Source organism: Mirounga leonina, unplaced genomic scaffold (assembly GCF_011800145.1).
Source record: "Mirounga leonina isolate KUSES-001 unplaced genomic scaffold, KU_Mleo_1.0 Mir_53, whole genome shotgun sequence".
In the NCBI taxonomy this organism is placed as follows: Eukaryota; Metazoa; Chordata; class Mammalia; order Carnivora; family Phocidae; genus Mirounga; species Mirounga leonina.
The window spans coordinates 52,444,727-52,468,783 of NW_023270807.1; positions in this window are offsets into that span (position 1 = coordinate 52,444,727).

The following is a 24,057-nucleotide window of genomic DNA, read 5'->3' on the forward strand; positions in this document are numbered from 1 at the left end:
CTGTTCGGCTATCTTCCTGGCAACACCGGAAGTTCAAGGTAGCCAGAGTGGTTGTACCTCCAGTTAAATTTTACCAGGCCATGAGTGTGTAAACTCCTATGGGAGGCTTCAACTACATTAAAAGATCCAGACCACTATTATTTGTGAGCAAATTTTTAAACTGCAGTATAAGAGTACTTCACCACTGATACATAATACAGTTTAGTTTTTAAACATGCTTCATTTTAGTGATTTCTTATGGCACAAAATTTATAAGAAACTAAAACTAAAAACTTGTCCATAATCTAGAAATCTAGAAATCCGGAGATGATACATTCAAAAATTTGGCTTATAGACAGCTTTCAAATCTTATTGATAAATAAATACATATGTATATCTATATGTATAAGTACATATACATGTTTAAAATGTAAAATGAAAATTTTAGACATACATCATACTTTACATACTCCTAAATATGTTATTTTTTCAAATTAATAATATCTCATAATATGGTGTACCTCATTAAATATCCTTGAAAACATGATTTTAATTATGATATGATAATTCTGTTTGTATAATTATGTCAAACAATTTTCTATTTTGGCAACTTAGACATCATTTTTGTATTTTGTTTTCATATTACGGTAGTACTATGAAAAACATATCAAATATATGTGTACACACACACATAGTTGTGGCTAACACTGATGTTTTATGTTATTTATGACAAATTTATTTATTATTTATATATCCTTGACTTGGCAATTTTTATATTTATGATGTTTGATGTCCAAGTACAAATATATTTCTACTCACGTACTAGCTCTTGATTTGTTTCAGAAGATATGCTTTGGAGGTAGAAATGTAGAAATTTGTATTTGCTTAAAATCTTATTTTTATTATTTCTTATTTATTGCTGTTAAAGGGCCTTATTTCCATAGGCCTCTGTGGAATTCTCTCCTGTGTTTTATCTCTAATCCCTCTCCTTAAAGACCAGTGCTGTAATTTCATGCGAGTTAATGGAGAGCTCCATCCTGTGGCCACTTCTCAAGCAATTCAATCCTCCAAAACCAGACACAGCACAGCTCTCACATCTAATTAGTTTTGAAAGCCTATTGATTACTCTCTCCAAAGATCCCCTCACATCTGCTGCCTCATTTCCAGACCCAGTGGCTCCACACTAATTCTGTCCTTATCATCCCACCTCTGAACCACCACAATAATTCCTTAACTCTTTAACTCTCCAACATGGCCCCATGATATAAATTGCAAAGATGAACACTCAGTGTCTCTCAACATACTGCCCTCCATGATCCTTCCTCTCTAGCCAATCAGGTGTACTCAATAATCCTGCAATCACCTTGAAATCACCTCTAAAACTTTCCCCAAGCTACATCTCCAGGCTTTTCATCTACTTTCCTTTCCCCAACCCCCCTTTTTTAGAAACCCACTTATACCTCAAGCCTCATATAAACCTTCTTCCACTTCTCCCTCACCTTAAAGGGCTCTGTCTCCTCTCTGAATTTCTATTATATTAATTTTTGTGGGTTCTTCAATTTCCTTGGTCTTTCTGTCCCCTTGTTTCTTTATTTGTAAAATGGGTATAATGTCATCAACATACCTCACAGAATTAATATAAAGATTGGATGACGGGGTCTGTGCTTAGAAGTGCTTAAGCATTGGGCGCCTGGGTGGCTCAGTCAGTTGGGCATCTGCCTTCAGCTCGGGTCATGATCCCAGGCTCCTGGGATTGAGTCCCACATCAGGCTCCCTGCTGAGTGGGGAGCCTGTTTCTCCCTCTGCTTCTCCCCCTGCTTGTGCTCTGTCTCTCTCTCTTTCTTTCAAATGAATAAATAAACTCTTAAAAAAAAAAAGAAGTGCTTAAGCATGTCTGGACATTGTAAGTGCTCAGTAAATTTATTTTTGCTATTATAATGAAGTGTATAAATATTATAATGTCGTTGTATGGACTCATTAATTATATTTTCTGTTGGCCTATATCACTACTACCCAAGTAGAAGAAACTTTCTTGCAGAATAGACTGTCATCCTATTTTGCCTCTTATAGAATGTCTTGCATAGAATAGATATCTCATTACTACTTATTTTTTAAAGATTTTATTTATTTATTTGTTTGTTTGTTTGTTTGTTTGTTTGTTTGTTTGTTTGAGAGAAAGAGAAAGAGAGAGCCCGAGTTGGGAGGAGGGGCAGCGGGAGAGGGAGAAACAGTCTCCCCACTGAGCAGGGAGTCCGAGGTAGGGCTCAGTGGATCCCAGGACGCTGGGATCATGACCTGAGCTGATTCAGCCACCCAGGCAGCCCTCATTACTACTTACTGACTGATGTCTTCCTTCAAGCACAAGTAAGCTGAGTAGTGGTACACGTGTCAACATTCCCTTTATAGGACGGGCAGCACTTCAGGAAAATTCCACAGCTATGAAGGAAAGAAAAATGCTAGTCTGTCTGAATGAATCTGAGTAGATTTTCATTGCAAGAAAACTTGTCAACCTCATGATAAAATAATTTTGATTAACACATAAAAAACAGAAAAAAGCATGTCTTAGTTTGGGCTGCTATAACAAATGACCGTAGATTAGGCAATTCAAACGACGTTTATTTCTCACAGTTCTAGAAGCTTGGAAGTCTGAGATCATGCTGTCTGCATAGTTAGGTTCTGGTGAGAGCCTTTTTCTGGGTTACAGAGGGCCGACTTCCCTTTGTATCCTCACATAGCAGAAAGATAACTAGTTAGCTCTCTGGTCTCTTCTAATAAGGGCATTAATTCCATTCATGAGGGCCCCATTCTCATGACCGAATTACGTCCCAATGGCTGCACTTTCAAATACCATTACTTTGGGATTTGGGTTTCAGCATTCAACATTCCAAATTCAACATTAACATTCAAAATTTTGAGGAGACACAAATACTCAGTCTATCTCAAGCCTTTCTGCCCAGCACATCTTCACACTTGCCCTCAAGGTTTAAGCTCTCCTTACACAACCATTTGCCTTGACAGGAAGTGGGGAGAACATCAGAGGGGTCAGGGGAAATATGTATAGCATTATGTCCTTGACCTTATCTCTCATCTATTTACCTTATGAAGTCCACTCATCTTTTTGAGGGTTGGTAACATCTCATAACTCTGTGCCTTCAAGGCTGAAAATAATCTGATTTACTAGATCCTTCAGCCCCAGTGGCATCCCTTGGACCCTCCCCAATACCCCATATATTGTAACTTTGTTAGATTAACATTTGTCAAGTAGAGCCCCAGATTGTGGATGGTGAGCCACAGTCCAACAAAAGACCACAAGGAAAAGTGAGACAGAGAAGTTTATGACTCACAGAGCCTGGAGTATGTATACAGTACACCGGGAGGGACCACATGGGGAGTCAAAGTAGGGTACAGGTAGAGCATGGCAGGACCTGGGGCACATGCCTTTATTGGTGTCCAAGGGTGGAGTCCTTTGGAATTCCCAGGCTAAAGATGGACTTGTCAGTTCAAACAAAAAAGAGGAGGAGTCTAGGTAAGCTTCAAGAGGGGAGGGGTCTTAGAAGGTTTGCATTAGGGGAAGGCACTGGGGAGAGTGCTCATCACAGGATTGTTGGGGGGAGTCATATCAGGAATTTACATTTACTTTTGACTTTGCAGGCTAACTAGGGCATGTGCTCAATGGAAGGGCTAGTATCAATTCAAGGCAGGCCACTTGGCCACACAAAATGGATGCCAAGGCAGCAATATTATGGAGTGGTTTAGTTACACTCTCAACATCCTAGTGAACAGTAATAATAAATCAATCAAGTTGGCCTTGTCTCCTAACATTCCCTGTCTCAGTTCCTTACTCAGCCTCCATTCTCTTAATCTAACCCTCCAAGTCCTTTTCTCTTAAAACTTTTCACATCAGTTTATCTGCTTGGAACGTTCCCCTCTCACACCTGTCACACATCTTTCTTTGATTGCTTATCATCCTACAGCCTCAGATTACATGGTATGTCCCTAGCCTTTTCAGACACCCATTCTAAAATAGTCTTCACTTTTATTCTATTGCATATTTTATTTTGTACATACTTTGCACTTTTGTTTGTTTCAAAGAAACAGGCACATTGCCTCCCTTATGTACTATTACCTAGAAAAATGCTTGATATATAGTAGGCAGTATAGTTTGAAAGACATGCATAAAGAAATAAAAGATGAAAAAATGAAATATTAAAATAATTTCAAAATATTTTTCACTTTTAAATAATTTAAATGCTGACTAGCAAATTCTTTTAATGAAGGCAGTACATAATTCTCAAAAAGCATTTCTTAAATTTTTACTAATAGTCTTTCCAATAGAAAGTGGGATTACTGAAATAATGTTAAAATGTCTGCTTTAAAATAACTAAAAATTGTGGTAAATTCATATTAAGAAGATACTGTACAATACTCAGACAAAAAAAGTCTCTTGAATTTTACTGACATTCTTTCCAATTCTTTCTAAGTGTTACATAGAAATTCATGCCAAAATTTGTAAAGTGTTTTGCATTTCCAATGAATTTTTTCCTTTGTTTTATAAATGCACCTGTTTTCAACTTTTACATATGTAATTCTCCCAAAAAAACTAGATGAAGAATTGGCATCTACAAAAATCTGGTGTTTTCAGAATTACATTTTTTTTATTCAAATGCAATTGGTCTAATCTGTTCTAAAGAACAGATATAAAAAGATAAGAAAACTATTTTATAAATATGTTTAATGTAAGATCATGCTCTTTTTCCCTAACACAAAAGAAAGACAAAATTATAATTTAATTTTTATTTTGCTATTTGTCCTGTAAAGACCTTTGTATCTTTTATTAAAATTTTATCAAATGGCCTAATCACATTGACTAGCCTTTCCCTAAAATCCTCCAATACTTTTCCATGAACTTGTCCCAGCATTTAAAATTCCTTCCAACATTTGTTTAAACAGACATGAGTTTAATTTCTTTCCCCTATTGCAATAGTCTTTTTTTTTTTTTTAAGATTTATTTAGTTATCTGAAAGAGGGAGAGAGAGAGAGCTCCCACAGGAGGAGGAGCAGAGAGAGAGAATCTCAAGCAGACTGTGCTGAGCATGGAGTCTGAAACGGGGCTCAATCTCATGACCCTGAGATCATGACCTGAGCTGAAACCAAGACTGGGACACTTACTTGACTGAGCCGCCCAGGCACCTCTCCTCTATTGCTTAGCCTTGAACAAATTCTTCCTAGTCATTTTCAGTGTCCAGTGCAATTTCTCTTTGACAGTTCTTATGTCCAGGTAACCTGTTTTGAGAGAAGGCCAATTTGGTTGACAGGAAAGGAATCAAAGACCAAGCCAAAAGACCAAAGATGGGAAAGGAATTGGAAGACCTTACTGGAAGAGCCAATAATATAACACCACAGCCCGGCAAGCTTAGGGTTAGTTTTTCCTCTAGGTGAACCAGATGAGTGGGTTGAAGGTAGGAGTAGAATTAGATCAGTTACAGTGAATTAAAACTCAGTGTTTTCTTCACACATTAGATCAGAGTGTAAATGAATTTTGACCCCCTTACTCAAGTTATAGAAAGTTATAGCAGAGCCAACCAAATTCATGAAAGTCATCCTACTGTTATAAGCCAATCCAGGCACCCTCCCTTCACAGAGAGTATTGGAGGAATCAAGCTGCTCTGGAAATCAATTGACAACAGCTCAGCATTTAAAGTGAAATATGAGCATTTGTGGATGTAAATAGTAAGAACTTTTTGAAAATAGCAGTAAGACACATAAAATAAAGAAAGTAAATGATTCCTACACAGACATAATTAAACAATAATGCCATAAGATAAACAGAAGAGGATTAGCATGAGCTGTAAGAGGAGTAATTTAAACCAGAAAAGAATGCATATTATTCCCTTAGTCCCTGGCTAAGTGATTTCTTCCAACTCAAAAAGTAGTAAACTTCCAACTCAAAAAGTAGTATATATATATATATATATACTACTTCCCAAGACACTGGTATCATAACAGGATCATATATATATATATAATTTTTTTTCTATCAACATAAAACCAAACCCTAACCTATTGTGCGTGTTATTCTTGAGACTATGCCCAAGAGTTATACAAAGTCCAGATATATGACTTGACGATCAGGTGCTGGAGAGCCCCTTTCACTCATTAGCTACATTCATGATACCCAATGTGAAGGTCTTCATGGTCCCTTTGATCTAGAGATCTGTTGTGAAAAAATTTGTTGTGGCTAGAACCCCAGTACTCAATAACCAGCATGCCCAAAAGTCATTTCCCTGAGGTTGGCTATTTCCCTGGGGTCACAGCCAGGGAGTAGGGCATATGTGCCCATTACTCTGTGGTGCATAGATTTGTCCCCTTCCTAGGCTCTAGGAATTGTGTCTATGTCTCCTGCTTCTCAGAAACCTTCATCCACTTCCCTTTCACTCTGTGACACCAAAATTCTCTGTTTTTAGAGCAAGAGTTAATACAAATTGGATTATTCTTATGAGGAAATAAAATGATATATTAGAAGTTATTTAAAGTGACTGAATGCTAAAGTTGCAATGTAGATTATTCTTGTCAATTATATTTTTTTCTTAAAATCAATTAGACTATCCAAGGTAAAAAAAAGATAAATATTTGATTAACTTCATCATCCTGTAGCAAATGTTTACACCCAAGCCCATTTCATAGCATTTCTGGATATTACTTATATTTACACATTTATAGGTAGATAGATATGAAAATATGTACATACCAATTTGTGTATATATATATATATACATACATATATATATACATATATCTTAAATTAATACATAGTAAAATCCATGTTTTTTTCTCATTTAAGAACATAGTTACAATTACCTTTCACAGATTATTTGGACATTTTCTTCAAGTTCCCAGGTAATGAATCCTTCTAGGTGTTGCTGTGTAAGGAAACCTGAACCAAGTGAGCAATATCTGCAGATTTCTAGTGTCAAGAGTAGAGAAAAGTTATGCGGTTCTTAGCTTTCTGGCTTAATAAGGTTTGCTTCTCTGTGTTTGTTGTGCACTCTGCTTTCATGACACAAGGTGGATGACTCAGAAACATATTTTGATTAAAGTTCTCACCAGTCTATGAATTTTAAATTATGTTCCATGAATATAATTGTAGAAGGTAATCTCTCACTATTAAATCACTCAAATTAAACAGATCATTAAATAATTAATGTATGTGAGCATGCCTACAATAGTGCCTCTTATGCCAGGTGGGCTTTCAGTCCATGCGTACTTAATCCAGCTGTGAAATATAAGGAAGGGAGTTTATAGCAAGGATGGTCCTAGATCTCAAGTGTTTTTGTAGTCTAACATGAATTTCAAACATGAAGAGAGAGATATTCAGAGGGCTTGATGCCTATTCAAGTTCACAAACTTGGGGTGAGAATTAGAACCCAAGATACATAATGCCCAGGCTAGCAGTCTTTCTGCATGCCATCCTATTTCCCGAGACACTGGTATCATAACAGGATCATACTGCATTAATATGTAGATCCTGATTTGCCATGAAATAGCTCCAGAAAACTTTTTGGCCCTAAAATATAACAGAAAGATTGAATAAGCAATCCAAAACATTTCACAAGTTAAAATCCTATGGAGACAAATGTGTGTTCTCTCACTGTTTCTTCCAGTGAAAACAGACAGGTGGTATCTATAGATTACAGAGCCAGGAACTTGGCTTATTTCTGACTTGTGAGCTCTTATTGCCAACCCCAATGCTGACAGTAGCTCATTAAAAGATGTTGGGCAAGCTATTGTTCTCCATATGAGAATGTCCTCATTATGAAAAGAGAATCCTGAACACAAACCTGGCTGAGAGCTGCATTACAACTGCAAATATTGGCATTGGTGACTTCTGCCTTTAGGAAACAATCTCCTCAGGCACAACACCCTCTTTCTCTGATTTTATGACTCTGTAGCATTCTCACTGGGATGATCCTCATCTGACCCTCACCCCTGGCTCTCCTGAAGAAATCTGTTCACTTCCCTAAATTCTCTTCCTGCTCACCCTTCCACCATAAGCTTCCAAAAGCTCTATCCACAGCACTCTTCTTTTTTCTCTCTACCCCAAAGGCTCCTTTGGTGAAATTGAACCATCATTTCCATTCAGGTGATTCCAAGTCTGTGTTTGGTACTTCAAGTTTCTCTTAAAATGTGTTATGGGTTGAATTAAGTCTCCGCCAAAGTTCATTTGTTGAAGTCCTAGTCCCCAGTGCCTCAGACTATGACCTTATCTGGGAATAGGGTTGTTAGAGATATAATTAGTTAAGATGAGGTTATACTAAAAAAGTGTGGGCCACAGATTCAATATGAGTGTTGTCCTTATAAAAAGGAGAAATTTGGACATATACATAGTGAGAACACCATGTGAAGGCGAAGTCGGAGATTATGGTTCTATAAGGCAAGGAATGCCAGAGATGGCCAGGAAACCACTGGAAGCTAGGCAAGAGGCATGGGACAGATTCTTACTGACAGCCTTCAGAAAGGACTAGTCCTACCGAAACCTTGATCTTGGACCTCCAGAGCTATGAGCCAGACAATGAATTTCTTTTGTTTAAGGCACTCAGTTTGTGTTAAGTCATGACAGCAGTTACAGCAAACTAATACAATATTGTAAGCACTAGTATGTAGTCATCAAATTCTGTTTCCTCTACCTTTTGGGTATGTGTCTAGATGATGTTTCCAGCCCCCTCATGATTAAACAACTATTCTGGCCAATGGAAACATGAGTGGAAGTGATCTATATCTTTTTCAGTCCTGGTCCACAAACACATCCAAGAGTAATCTAGGGTTATTCCTATTGTCTAACATACTGTTTCTTTCTTTGCATTTCTGTTTTTGAATTTAACCTGAGTGACCAGAAAATATTTCATATCAAATATCCAAAAGCAAACTCAACATCTAAGTGCTTTCATGGTCATATACTTCCCATATTTATTCTCTCATTCAGTCAGCTATTCTCCCTGAACTTGCTAAATTTTGGGATTATTCCCTCTATCTTCATTTTCCTAATTTTCACAAATCTCCTTCATATGCAAAACTCATTGATACTCCTTCCCAAATATCTCTCACATGGATGCATTCTTTGATTTTTACCACTCATGCGTACATCAGTTTAATTTTTGGAACTAATGCAATTATTTTCTATCTAGCCCTCCTATCTAAAAACTTAGTCATTCTAATATTTATATGCCCCAAACCAGTGGTTTTCAAATTCCTAGTTATGACCCAATTCAGGGCCTTACAATGAAGCTAATGGGCCATAAATATTATTTTAAAAAGAGACAAAATATGAGTGCCTAGCTGGCTTAGTCAGTTAAGCATCTGACTCTTGATTTCAGCTTAGGCCATGATATTAGGATTGTGAGATTGAGCCCTGTGGCAGGCTGTCTGCTCAGCGTGGAGCCAGCTTGAGATTCTCTCTCTCCCTCTGCCCCTCCCCTGCCCTTGCGAGCATGAGCACACGTGCTCTCTCTCTCAAAAAAAAAATTAAATTTAAATAAAAAGAGACAGAATAGAACAGAAGAACATATTGGAGAATAAAATATAACACAAATAGAAACACATCCCTTATAAGTGAGTATAAGTAATTTTACGGAATCTTTTTTATGACGTATATATGTATATACAGGGCAAGTGGTGGTAAAGTGTATCTCTTACGTGATTTCAGTCAAATAAAAATAAGTATGGCCTTATGCTACTAACATGCTAATATTTAAAGGGTACAGATCATATTATGTCAGTTCTAGGCTAAAAAGAAATATAAATGCCCTCCCAGGATGCTTTTGCATATAAGATGAACTCTAATACACCATACACAATTCTGTCTTCCAGTATAGTGGGATTGTTTGCTGTTTACTTTACACATCTTCATGTTTTTACCCCCAAATGTTTACTCAGACTCTTGCCTAGGGATGAAATCCAACCATACAACTCCACTTCTATACCACCAGCTAACAAAGCCTGCACATACGACACATTATCCATGCAGTTTCCCCTGATTTCCTGAAAATATCATGAGAACACTTTGGACCCTTAATCCAGAATTTCTCACATTCTGTCTAGCATTTCTGCCTTCTAAGCACTTGCCCTATCATGTACACTTTAGTACAAGAGAAAGATCTTAGCCCAATATCAAAAGTGTTGCCGAAGTGAATTTCTTAATAATAGGCTTATGCATGAATATCAACAAATAAATACAGCTTGCTAAATATTGTGCATGGGTGAGTGAATATCTCTCAGGTTTATTAAATATACTGAATAAATGTGAAGTCGCCCTGATTCTGAATTCATTGAGAACTACTTTTAAAATAATAAATATTATATAAAGGGCAAAAAATAAAAATTAATACTTCACTAGATCTTGTAATTTCACAAGTTATAGAAAACTGCTGCCTCCCATTCTTAGATCTGGACCTAAAAAATATACACAAATGGTCAACCAATTCAGGTTCTGAGTGGCTAACACCTGAGGACACTGGATGCCCTGGGTGATAACAGAACAATCTTGATTTCCCTATGAAGACCCCCAGTAATGAATCTACTCCCTCAATGTCCCTACCTCTCAATATGAGAACATGTATATCTGAAAATATTTTCCCCCAGGTTTAGTGCCCTGGTAAATGTCTACCATATTATAAGAGATTCTATGAGTTTTGTGGGGCAAATGCACATATGAATAACATAAGTTTCTTCAAAGGAATTTAAAGTAATTTATAGAAAGCAAATATGGACATATGTAAAATAATAAAGTGAATAAATTTCAGAAATAGGCAATGAATGCAAATGTAATATAGGATGATGGATAGTTTCCAGGTTTCAAAATTGAATGAAGACCTTAGTTAAAAGTAGACAAGTATGACCATCAGCGAAAAGTAAGATAGAGATGGTGAAGAGCAGAAATGACCAGAAATCAAGCACCTCAAAAAAAGAAAACTAGTTATCATGACCAATAAAATGAAGAATTATAAAAATTAAAAATTAAGGGCGCCTGGGTGGCTCAGTTGGTTGAGCGACTGCCTTCGGCTCAGGTCATGATCCTGGAGTCCCGGGATCGAGTCCTGCATCGGGCTCCCTGCTCGGCAGGGAGTCTGCTTCTCCCTCTGACCCTCCCCCCTCTCATGTGCTCTCTCTCTCTCTCATTCTCTCTGTCTCAAATAAATAAATAAAATCTTTAAAAAAAATTAAAAAAAAATAAGCTGCTCTTACATCTCATTTAGGCTTTGGTGCACATAGCTGCTCCCACGTCTGGAAAGTGATGGCACTGCTGGTTGACTTTTCTCTTTGACTTCCATACAATGGAATGTCTAAGACCATATTAAATCTCCAGATTCTGGTATGGTCTGAAGTATATCCTGACTTCATTTCTGAGAACTGAATCAAAACTTAGTGTCCTTGAAACATTAGAATTCCTTTTGCTTTGGCAGTACTTTTCTATTCTATAGCCATGGCTTACATTTAAATTCAGAGTCATTCTCTGTTACAGAAGCTAATTATTTTTGGTATACATTCTAAAATCAAGTGCAAATGGTGTTCCTCATTTCCAATTCAGGAAGTTAAGAGTCTTTGTGCTAATTGGGTGGGGGAGTACTTAAGTTAATATAGTAATGAAGTCTAAAATATTCACCTTCAGAATCCAAAAACTATATATGTTATTAGTGTTTCTTCAATATTCAAGGACCAGATGATATTAAGTCTCTACAGCCTAAAGACTGTGCTATAATGACAGAAATTAGAATAGTTTAAAATACATCATGGGACAACCAAGAAAAATACAGTTTTAGGCAAATCTATCCATTGACCTGCATCTCAAAGCTTAAAGAGAAATAAAACATACTGAAGACATTTTTATATAACGTAAACAAATTAGTTCAGGGAAAACAAAGATGCCATTTATAATAATATTCAGAGTTAAAGGAAAGATTAGTCTATATTATTCTCAGAAGACATAGGAATATATATTAAAGAAAGAGAAAAAGCCACCTAATATATTGTAGCTTAAATGAAAATTAAAGTTTTCTGGGATTGATATCTGAGGTATTGTTATTGAGGCAATAATTGAATCCGTTTCTGAGGCACTACCTATTTTTTAAAATGTGTATGTTAAATAATCTGCTGTTTTCACATTTCATGGAATATTATACAAGAAGCCATTATTTATAAATAGTTGCAGATAAGCCAATTTTGGCATATGAAAATTACCATTTGATCATTTCTATCAGAAGAAAGATTTGGTCTATATGAAATTACATCAGCAATTTATTGCATAATAAAAACAACTAACGTTTTTTGAGTATGTACTGTGTGCCAAGCTTATTTCCAAGCTCCCTACAAGTATTCATATATTTAATTTTTATAACAGTTTTATGAAACAGATAACATGTTCTTACAAGATCCAGGCTGAGGACTCTGATTTTGAAGATGATTGTATTGCCATCACTCCATTTGGGTGTTTGGCCCAAGCCTTTTCTGCCCACTCTTAGTTAAGACAAGATGCTTCAGTCCTTTTTTACTGACAAGCACAATCTGGGTAAGACATGTGGATGTTGCGGACAAGATGTACTCAATGTAAATTTGATCAAACCTTTTTATTTCCATTTTCCTCTCTTGAACTTTATTTCACCTGAATGCTTACAAAAAGAAAAGGAAAAGGAAAAAGGAAAAACAAAAAAGGCAAGTTTGGCTTTCTCTAGTCTTTTTTGTTTGTTTGTTTAACCAGTTGCTGACTGGGACCTGGGGCGGACATATGGTGGGAAGGGTCTGAGGCATGAGCAGACTTTAAGGTAGGGACTTGAACTGGCTGCAGTAGAAGCTGCCTTTGCACTCCTATGTGTGCCTGATGACTCTCTCTTGTGGGTTCTTTAGAATCCCCTGCTGGGGACCTCCATCCTACAGATCTTTTGACCTGGCTGAATGAATCCCTTTTGGGTGGTCACTTTCAACTCCACCTTTAGCCTCCAGGGGTCTGGAGTTCACCTTCATCTTCTTGCTGTTACAGTTCTTCCATTCTTCCAGGTGACCTTCTTAAGCAGGACCTGTTAGGAACCATGGTTGTCCCCTCCCATACGTGGTACACAGGAAGGATTTATACACTTCCTTTGCTTTGAAAAAGGCTGAGCCTGGGACTGCAAACCCATGTCAGTACAATGACTACCTCCGACTGATCCCCAAAGTGCTGCTATCTTCACTTTCAAAGCAGTAGGTTAATTTATCTTTGATCCTCCAGATCTCTGTGGAAGTCTGGGGTTTCTACTCTGTTCACATCTTCAAGAAACATAATTTAGAAATCAAAGTGGTCCCGTTGCTTTGCCAACCTGAGGAAAATGAGATAGAGTCCTTCCTCTTCTTATTCTAACACAGCTCGCTCCAAAAATCCTTCTCAGTGCTTTCTCTTCTCATCACTCAGATCTGTTTTCTTTAACGTAGATCTGCAAAGGCCTGCAAATAATGGAACTCATTTATGTCATTCTTCTGTAAAGTCTACATTTAAATATTTTTCCACATGTACTTTGCTGTCCTCTATTTATTTCATTTGTATTTTAGCCAGCTTTGAGGTGCAAAAGTCCTGTGTAGCCTCTTGTCAATATTTATGTGACATATGTCAATATATGTTATGAAATTATAATTTATTATATGCTATATATATTCATATGATTGTATTATATTATATGTACTTTTTCAGAGTAATGTTTTATTACCAAAGATAGTCATTAGAAGTAAAGTAGGGTGAGAGTCATTCTTAAACGAGTGCAGTGTGAATTTCTATTTCTAAATTGCCTCTGCTCCTTTCTTAGTAAACGAGCTCAGCATAACACCTTTGGGCAAGATAGATATTCCTGCTAGAGAACATATTCTTAATTTCTTTTGTGTTATTGAAGCATGTGTTTAGGTATTTGCCCTTTTAGGGCTTTGAGAGATTTGTTCCAGTGGGTTCATATCATCATTATTACATAAAAAATGACATGTGGTTCTATCTCTTTTTCTAAATTAACAGATAATAATTAATTATTTAATAATAACAAATTATTTTTTTCTTTAAAGCAAAACATTTCAAGAATTCATGAACATAAATTATATTAAGTGACAGTGTCAGGTTTGTGAAGATCATATGGGCAACCACTGGCCCCATCAATCACTCAGGTTATCAACTCAATTTATTTTCACTAACTACTGCATAGTTATAATTATTAATTTTTTTTATTTTTTTTTATTTTTTTTTAATTTTTATTTATTTGAGAGAGAATGAGACAGAGAGCATGAGAGGGAGGAGGGTCAGAGGGAGAAGCAGACTCCCCGCTGAGCAGGGAGCCCGATGCGGGACTCGATCCCGGGACTCCAGGATCATGACCTGAGCCGAAGGCAGTCGCTTAATCAACTGAGCCACCCAGGCGCCCCATTATTAAATATTTTTAAAGATCTTTTTTTTTTTCATTCTTACTCACACTTTGGTTACTTTATGTCCATAATGGACTACTAGTAAAATCGGAGGCACAAACACACTGATATAGAGACATGACAAGATAATGAGACATACAGAAACTGATAATTATGCAAAACTACTTAGATTTTACCAGATGTACACATTACATTCTTCTGATAAAATTTCTATGACAGTACATCAAAAATTCCCCTAGTAACTGAAAACTAAAGTAAAAGTGATAAAATATTTTATAACATTTATTTCCAAACTATATTTGTATTAATTGTGATCTAAACTCCCTTTCACCAAAGCTATATTCAGGCAAGTACTTAAACACAGCAACCAGGAGCTCTCTCATCTAGGTTATTATGAATAGAAACTTCATAATTTAAAAAATAACTTACTAAATATTTTCAAAGTATGACATATAAGAATTCTAAGCTTTAACGGCTATCTTTGTCATTTCTGCTTGTATTAAGGTGAAGAAAGCTCTCATTTTAAGATTCAGATTTGGCTTTGATTTTGGGGGGTTTTTTGCTTCAGTTTAATAGGCCTAACCACCCAAATAGTTCAGTTGACTTCAGCACTGGTTTTCCAAAAGTCAGTCAGAGCTGACAAGTACAGGTTATTATTTTTACTTGTGATTATTCCCTTAATAATAGGAGGAATGGTTTGGCCAGATAGGCCATATTTCTTATCCTAATATAATCAAATAGCATCCCAAATCCAATACTTTCTAATTCTGATAATTGATGTACTTAACATCCATGCTCTCAAAATTCCAAGAAACAAAATCAGGAGAGAAAAATATAGTAGATTTACAATATTAAATATTCCCAAGTTAGATTTTAAATAATAAAAACAAATGTGTTAGTAATTAAAAACAACACCAAATTCAGTAAACAGTTTTTTTATAGAAATGAGCAGATATAATTTACAAGTAGAAAGTTCTCTCCATTGTATAACGTCAAAAAATAGTGCACATAAAGAATTAAGTTCTATAATTTTATCTCATCTTTCAAAATAAAATTCTACAATTAAATCCAACTCCCAAAACAAATAGTGCTCAGCATCCCCAAGTTAAAAAAAAAAATTCCATTAACTGAAGGTATATTGCAACAGAAGCCTCAAGCATAAGCATTATAACTACAAATGTAAAGTTTCACCTTATTTCCTTTTATCTCATAACTTAAATAGTTAAGAAGAGCAATGAATTTTAAAAGTGTTGCATTGTTTTGGAAATACACTCATTTTATCTGATATATATTAATGAAGTGGGTCTTTCATTTTGTTGTCTCTTTTTTTTTTTAGAATATATTTTAGACACAGTATGGAATAGCTTATATATAATGTCTCATTTAAATAAAATCACAATTTCACATTTTGATTTATTTCTATAGGCTTTTTGTGAGAGAAGCCACATGGTAGTTCAAAATATTAATAGAATGCATCTGTATGTAATAAGTCTAATATCTGAAGGAACATGAATAATTTAAATTCGAATCGTATATGGGCCAGAGAGCATAGTTTGTAATGTACAAATCACAATTTCTTCTTAAGAGAGAAATAATAGAGATTTTAAAAAATCATTTAGTCAGCTAAGAGTAAATATCAGTTTCTGGTTGTGGAATAAAACCATTCATCTATCAATCATTTAGGGTAAACTTTAAAATTATCAGAGTATGTGTTTTTATTTCCCTGCTTTAAGGAATTAATCAAAGTATTCTGAATAAAAATAATTCATTAATTGATTGGTTTCTTTCACATATTTATTGAAACTTTCCTTATAACAGGCACTGTAAAGACTTGATATTTACATTAAAGTGGCTCATAATATAGTAAACAAATAGACACGTGTAAAACAATGACATATAGTCAGTCTATAATAAAATACAGAGCACATTTGAAGAACAGAAATCATATGATAGTTTACCAGAGTAGGCTAAGAGGAAGGACAGAGTAGAATTTAGAAAGGTGAATTTGAGTGATGACTTCAAAGATTACCAAGAATTTTCCCTGTTATCAAGGGATTAGAGGGAAGAGAGGGAAGAGAAGAGGAATGAAGGGAGAAGAGATGGGACAAAGGGCCAATCATAGGAGGAGATAAGGGTGGTATATAGGTGAGGTTAACTCATGCTGTTCTAAGATCAAGTATATAATAGTAAACCATCAACACATTTTGATTGAGAATAGTTACATATTCAAATACGATTGTATTTGTTGTGTATGAAATCAGAACAGGAAAGCCAATGAGAGCACAACTGCAGTAATTCATGGAAGAATTTATGAATATTTCAACTAGGGCTGTGGTGGGGAGGCTAAAGTGGAGAGAAGTGGTAAGATTCATAGTTCAGAGGCTGAGAAGTTGTTTAGGACAGGAGAAAGCCCATAGAAAGAGACACACCTAAAAAAAAAAAAAAAAAGATACCTGGCTTTGAATATCCAACTATGTGCCATTTTTTTAGCCTAGATAAGTTATTAAATCAGTATCTCCCTCTCTATCCCCCCATCTTTTAATGCATCATTAAAGATTGTTGTAAGAATTAGTACTTATTAATGTTTTATAGTTTTTAGTGTTGAAGACTTATATATGTATCATCAAATTTATTCCTAGGTGTTTATTTGATGTCTTCTGATACAATTGTAAATGCTATTCAAAATATTATTCTCTAATTCTTGCTATTGTAAAACCTCAACTGAATTTTGAGTAATGGAATTATGTCCACAAATTTGTTAAATTTAATTGCCAATTTTAATAGTTATTAGTCGTTCCTTTTTGGTTTTCTAAATATACAATTTTGGGGTGCCTGGGTGGCTCAGTCGTTAAGCATCGGCCTTCGGCTCAGGTCATGATCTCAGGGTCCTGGGATGGAGCCCCGCATCGGCTCCCTGCTCGGCAGGAAGGCTGCTTCTCCCTCTCCTACCACCCCCGCTTGTGTTCTTTCTCTCCCTGCTTGTGTTCCCTCTCTCGCTGTGTCTCTCTCTGTCAAATAAATAAATAAAATCTTTAAAAAAAATAAAAATAAATATACAATTTTATCATCTGCAATCATAATGGCTCTACTTTTTTTTTCAGACTTTATGCCATTTTTTCCTTTTTGTGTCTTATAAAATGACTAGAGACTTCAGAAGTATAATAATAGGTTGTGGTCTTCCTGTAAACTAAACTCATTAAGTCCTCCTCTCCAGAAGGCATTACTTTTGTCCACTCCTGTACCAAAATTTTGGGCTCACTACTCCTTTGAATGTTGCCTTTAATGTTATAACACTGTGCATATTCTTACCATAGCACATAGTATTCCAGTCATCATTTTTGCCTGTATTTATTCCTTCAGAGTAAATGGTTCTTAAGAATAAGTATTTTTCGGGCACCTGGGTGGCTCGGTTGGTTAGGCGACTGCCTTCGGCTCAGGTCATGATCCTGGAGTCCCGGGATCGAGTCCCGCATCGGGCTCCCTGCTCGGCAGGGAGTCTGCTTCTCCCTCTGACCCTCCTCCCTCTCATGCTCTCTGTCTCTCATTCTCTCTGTCTCAAATAAATAAATAAAATCTTAAAAAAAAAAAAAGAATAAGTATTTTTCTGGGGCTCCTGGTATATGGGTAAGGTTGGTTCAGTTGGTAGAGCATGTGATGCTTGATCTTGGGGCTGTAGGTTCAAGCCCCATTTTGGTGTAGAGATTACTTAAAAATTAAATCTTTTTTTAAAGAATAAGTATTTTTTTATATTTATAATTAAATCTCCAATATCCAGAACAGTGTTTGATATAAAATAAGTGATTTGAAACCTCTAGTGAAAGAATGGAGATGGACCACAGAACAGTTTTTGACATACATGTGACAGATTGCAAAGGAAGATCATAAATTCTTCACATCCTCCTTGTTTTTTGTGTTGCAACTCCTCTCCCAACAAGAGACAGTGTCTATTTCTGAATCCATTCCATCTGAATTTGACCCAGTGACTTCTTTTGCCTGATGCAACATTAACAAACAGGACTTAAGCAGAAACTTGGTAAGTGGTTACACTTTGGGGCTTTCTCTTCCACCACCATTGACCATGGCTCCAATTATGTACAGTTTTTGTGGGATAGGAAGTTCAAGTGCTTGTATAAAACATAAGGGTGACAGAAGTATCCCTCTACCTGATCCTTCTTCTTTCCAACAAGATAAAGCCAAAGGACAGGCATAAGACATAAGTTTTAAGAATCTCTCTCCAAGAATTATGAATTTGAACCAAGTTATCCAGGGAATACAGAAATGATTATAACCCATTCTTTCCAATGTTGCAACACAAGTGACATACTTCAGTTCTCCTCTTAAGAGCTTGCTATGCTGCCTGATTCCCAAGTTTAGTTCTTTTATTTATTTATTTGAGACAGAGAGTGTATGCTATGTGGGGGGAGGGAGAGGTGTCTTGCACTCCGCGCTGAGCATGGATCCCAACAGTGGGGATGGATTTCACACCCTGAGATCATTACCTGAGCTGAAGTCAAGAGTCAGATGCTTAACTGACTGAGCCACCCAGGTGCCCCAGGAACATAAGCACTTTAAATATCATTTGGCTTATTCTTAATTACTTCATTTCCTGTAAACAGGTAGCAAATTTAGAGCAATAAGGAGAAGAGAAGATTATTCTGAAACAACTGTAGAGAAGATGCATTAACACAAAATTTACTAAAATAACCTATGTACACAAAAGGGGCATCACCGTTTTAACATTAGAAATTCAAGGAACCTCCTAGGCACACTTTGAAAGAAATACAGATATTTACTATAGTCATACATGCTGCTTTTGAAAGGAAGGAAACTATTCTACCAAATGAGTAATCTAGTAGAAGTAGTGTATTTGAATAACAATATATTAGTACAGTATACTAATAATAGTCTATTAGTTTAATAGAAATATAACTTGGAAACTCAAATGAAGTATTATATCCTAATAAAACTTTGTATAGAGACTTTATTTTAAAAATCTATTGAGTTTAAAAAACACAAGGGAAATCATATTATTCTTTTCTGAGGGTGATGTGAAAAGTATTTTGTTTCCAGTACGTTCATAGGTAATTTCAAGGGAGGCAGACATGGCACCACCATACCAGCAAATTAAGAAATCTGGTTATAAACCCAGATGCCCGTAATAGCCCAATAAATTTGCTGTTTTCCTTCAAATGTTTTTAATAAATTCCATAAGCTGATGTGCTTTCACATTTTTTAAATTTTCTATAATAGATAACCATTGTAACATTACATTGAAATTTAGACTAATTCATCTCTTTTAGATTCAGGATGCTCTGTCCTGTACATCTTTACAACCCAGTACCTGACACAATGCTTTGCAGAAAATAAGGGCCAGTTTACAGCTAATCATTAAGCCCTAACTTTGGAATATCAAGTTAATTTATAGATTTTATAATAGACATGTAAATATCTCCTTTCATATTTGAACTAAGTAAAAAACAATACAACTGAGAATAAAAGAGTTGGATCTACTTAGGCAGAAGCAGAAAACTCAAGCTGAGTTTAATCGTTCGGGAAGAGAAACTTGTATTACTTTGATCTTCTACGTAATTGTTACTGCATGAATTTATCCATTACAGTTGCACATTTACAAATTATAGTGTTCTATGCTAGGCTGAGTTCCCCTTGATTTTAAGAATTTCTTTTAGCCTTTTAAGATAGCCCAATAATACTAGACTCCTTCCATTCAACTGTTTAGAACAGTTAAATGGTAATAATGTGTTTACACATCTGCCTTCCCAGCTAGAACATAAGAGCAGGGACACATGTTCATGTTTGTATGCATAATGCCTGTGGTAGATTAAGCAGTAATGTATGTTGCCTGAAGGAGACTTCCTCATCCCCAACACTTTATTATAGAAACACTTTATTATAGCATAACTTATCTAGATTCAGGTCTAGAAACAAATACAAAGCAGGGACATAACAGCCAGCATCCCTTTGCTTTATATTTTTACATTTTCTACTTTCTTCCTGATTACTGTTATATTGCTATTCCCATCTCATGGCCCCTAGCATAACCTGGTGAGGAGGGGCTATGAATATGCAAATGCTTCGTTTAAAATGAATAGTAAAGTAGATATTGATGAAGACTACCCAGTTACTACTTTTATTTTATTTAGAATAAATAAATACTTATAATTGGGTTATTTACTTGGTAAAAGAAAGCAATACTTTTTGGAGCTTTTAGTTAAAAAGCCTTTGTTTAACTTTAGTTTAAACATTTTGCATCAATTTTCCTCATTGCTCTTGAGACCTCCAGTCTTTCTTTCATTTAGACATTATTCTTGTGACCTAATAGCAGTAATGGGAAAAAAGACATGAACACAAGCTTCTTTGACATTTTTTTACCAATGTGTTGTGTAGGACCCCTTGAAAACAACTCCCTAAGGTACTTCAGTGAGACATGACACTTACACAGTAATATAGTTTATTTTTCAGTAATTGAGTCTTCCTGAAAGCAAAATCAAACTCCTAGAGAAACAATATATTTTATGCCATGCAACTGTTAAGTGTGGTCATTATTTAAGCTATACAGACTTAGAAAACAAATTCGAGATATTCTGTAAGCTTCTGATTGTGTTGCTTAGCAAAACCAAGGACAGACACCATCTCAGACATATCTACCTTAGAACGAGTGCCTAAAGGTTTGCTTTCAGTCAGGTACTTTATAAGTACACCCAAACACAGTTTTTACATAAGTTTCCCTCAAAGCTGTACAGCCACTGTCACTAAATTTCCATGACTTACATTTGAGTTATAAGAACTGAAGTCATGAATAAATCAAAGTCCATCTGAAATCTATCATTTTAAAAGTCAAAAAGCACCAGTGGGAAAATCAACTTCATTTTTCTTCTTGAAAGGTATGGCCAATGTTTGAACTCTAATAAGTACAACTAAAATGGGATGCTCTTTACAGGGGATTAATACTATTTCAAGCAATTATTTATAGCTGAAGAGAACAGTTGCTATATTATACCTGATAGATCTAAGCTAATTGTATAAATAATAATTTAATTTGCAGAAAAATAAGGAAAGAATAGGAATAGAAAAAAATGGAAAGACTCTGTTCTAGGCACTAACATATATATATATATATATCCAACATCAAAATACATTATTCATTCAACAACCCTGCAAGATGGGTGTTATAATTCACAATTTTAAAAGAAAATAAATTTTTATGAAAGTTTTAAAACTTACTTAAGATTGGGGCGCCTGGGTGGCTCAGCCGGTAAAGTGTCTGCCTTCGGCTCAGGTCATGATCCCAGGGTCCTGGGATCGAGCCCCGCATTGGGCTCCCTGCTCGGCAGGAAGCCTGCTTCTCCCTCTCCCACTCCCCCTGCTTGTGTTCCCTCTCTCGCTGTGTCTCTCTCTGCCAAATAAATAAATAAAATCTTTAAAAAAAAAAAGAAAAAAAAAACTTACTTAAGATCATGTTGCTATAAGTGACAGAACCTGGATTTGAACTTGAAGCTGTATGCTGCTGCTTTTTTTTTTTTGATTCTTCTAAAACATTTATTGTTCCTTTTATTTAGTTATTTACTTCTTGTTTACTTTTTATTTTTTTGTTTCAAGTTTTTATTTAAATTCTAGTTAGTTGACATATAGTGCAATATTGGTTTCAGGAGTAGAAATTACTGATTCATCACTTACGTGTAAAACCCAGTGCTCATTACAAGTGTCCTCCTTAATACTCACCTATTTAACCCATCCACCACCCACATGCCCTCCAGCCATCTGTGAGCACTTTGTTCTCTATAGCTGAGAGTCTCTTAACTATAGAGAAGTTTGCCTCCCTCTCTCTATTTTCCTTTCCTCTATGTTCATCTGTTGGGTTTCTTAAGTTTCACTATGAGTGAAATCAATGGTGTTTGTCTTTCTCTGACTGACTTTCACTTAGCATAATACGCTCTAGCTCCGTCCACGTCATTGCAAATGGCAAGATTTCATTCTTATTTATGGCTGAGGAATATTCCTGTGTGTGTATACATACCACCTCTTCTTTATCCATTCGTCAGTCAATGGACATTTGAGCTCTTTCCGTAATTTGGTGATTGTTGATAATACTGCTATAAACATCAGGTTGCATGTGTCCCTTCATATAAGAAGTTTTGTATCCTTTGGGTAAATACCTATAGTGCAATTGCTAGATCTGAGGGTAGCTCTATTTTCAACTTTTTGAGGAACCTCCATACTGTTTTCCAGAGTGGCTGCACCAGTTTGCATTCCCACCAACAGTGTAGGAGGGTTCCCCTTTCTCCTTATCCTCGTCAACATCTGTTGTTTCCTGTGTTGTTAATTTTAGCCATTCTGACAGGTATGAGATGGTATCTCATTGTGGTTTTGATTTGTATTTCCCTGATGCCGAGTGATGTTGAGCATTTATTGATGTGTCTGTTGGCCATTTGTATGTCTTCTTGGAAAAATGTCTGTTCATGTCTTCTGCCCATTTCTTAACTGGATTATTTGTTTTTTGGGTATTGAGTTTGATAAGTTCTTTATAGATTTTGGTTACTAATCCTTTATCAGATATATCATTTGAAAATATCTTCTATCATTCCATAGGTTGCCTTTTAGTTTTGTTGATTGTTTCCTTCACTGTGCAGAGGCTTTTTATCTTGATGAAGTCCCAATAGTTCAGTTTTGCTTTTGTTTTCCTTACCTTTGGAGACGCGTCTAGTAAGAAGTTGCTAAGGCTAATATCAAAGAGGTTGCTGCCTGTGTTGTCCTCTAGGATTTTGATGGTTTTCTGTCTCACATTTAGGTCTTTCATCCATTTTGAATTTATTTTTTGAGTATGGTATAAGAAAGTGGGTCAGTTTCATTCTTCTGCATGTGGCTGTCCGGTTTTCCCAACACCATTTGTTAAAGAGACTGTCTTTTTTTCCACTGGATATTCTTTCCTGTTTTGTGGAAGATTAGTTGACCATATAGTTGTGGGTCCATTTCTGGGTTTTCTATTCTGTTCCATTGATCTATGTGTCTGTTTTTATGCCAGTACCATACTGTCTTGATAACTACAGGTTTGTAATATAGTGTGAAGTCTGGAATTGTGATGCCTCCTGATTTGCTTCTCCTTTTCAAGATTGCTTTGGCTATTCAGGGTCTTTTGTGGTTCCGTGTAAAATTTAAGAATGTTTGTTCTAATTCTGTGAAAAATGCTGGTGGTATTTTGATAAGGATTGCATTAAATGTGTAGATTGCTTTGGGTAGTATAGACATTTTCACAGTATTTGTTCTAATCCATGAGCATGGAATGTTTTTCCATTTCTTTGTGTCCTCTTCAATTTCTTTCCTAAGTGTTCTATAGTTTTCAGAGTATAGATCTTTTATCTCTTTGGTTAGCTTTATTCCTAGGTATCTTATGGTTATTGGTGCAATTGTAAATGGGATCGATGCCTTGATTTCTCTTTCTGCTGCTTCATTATTGGCATATGGAAATGTAACAGATTTCTGTATGTTGATTTTATATCCTGTGACTTTGCTGAATTCGTCTTATCAGTTCTAGCAGTTTTTGGTGGAGTCTTTCAAGGTTTGTACATAAAGTATCATGCTGGCTGCAAATGGTGAAAATATGACTTCTTTGCCAATCTGGATGCATTTTATTTCTTT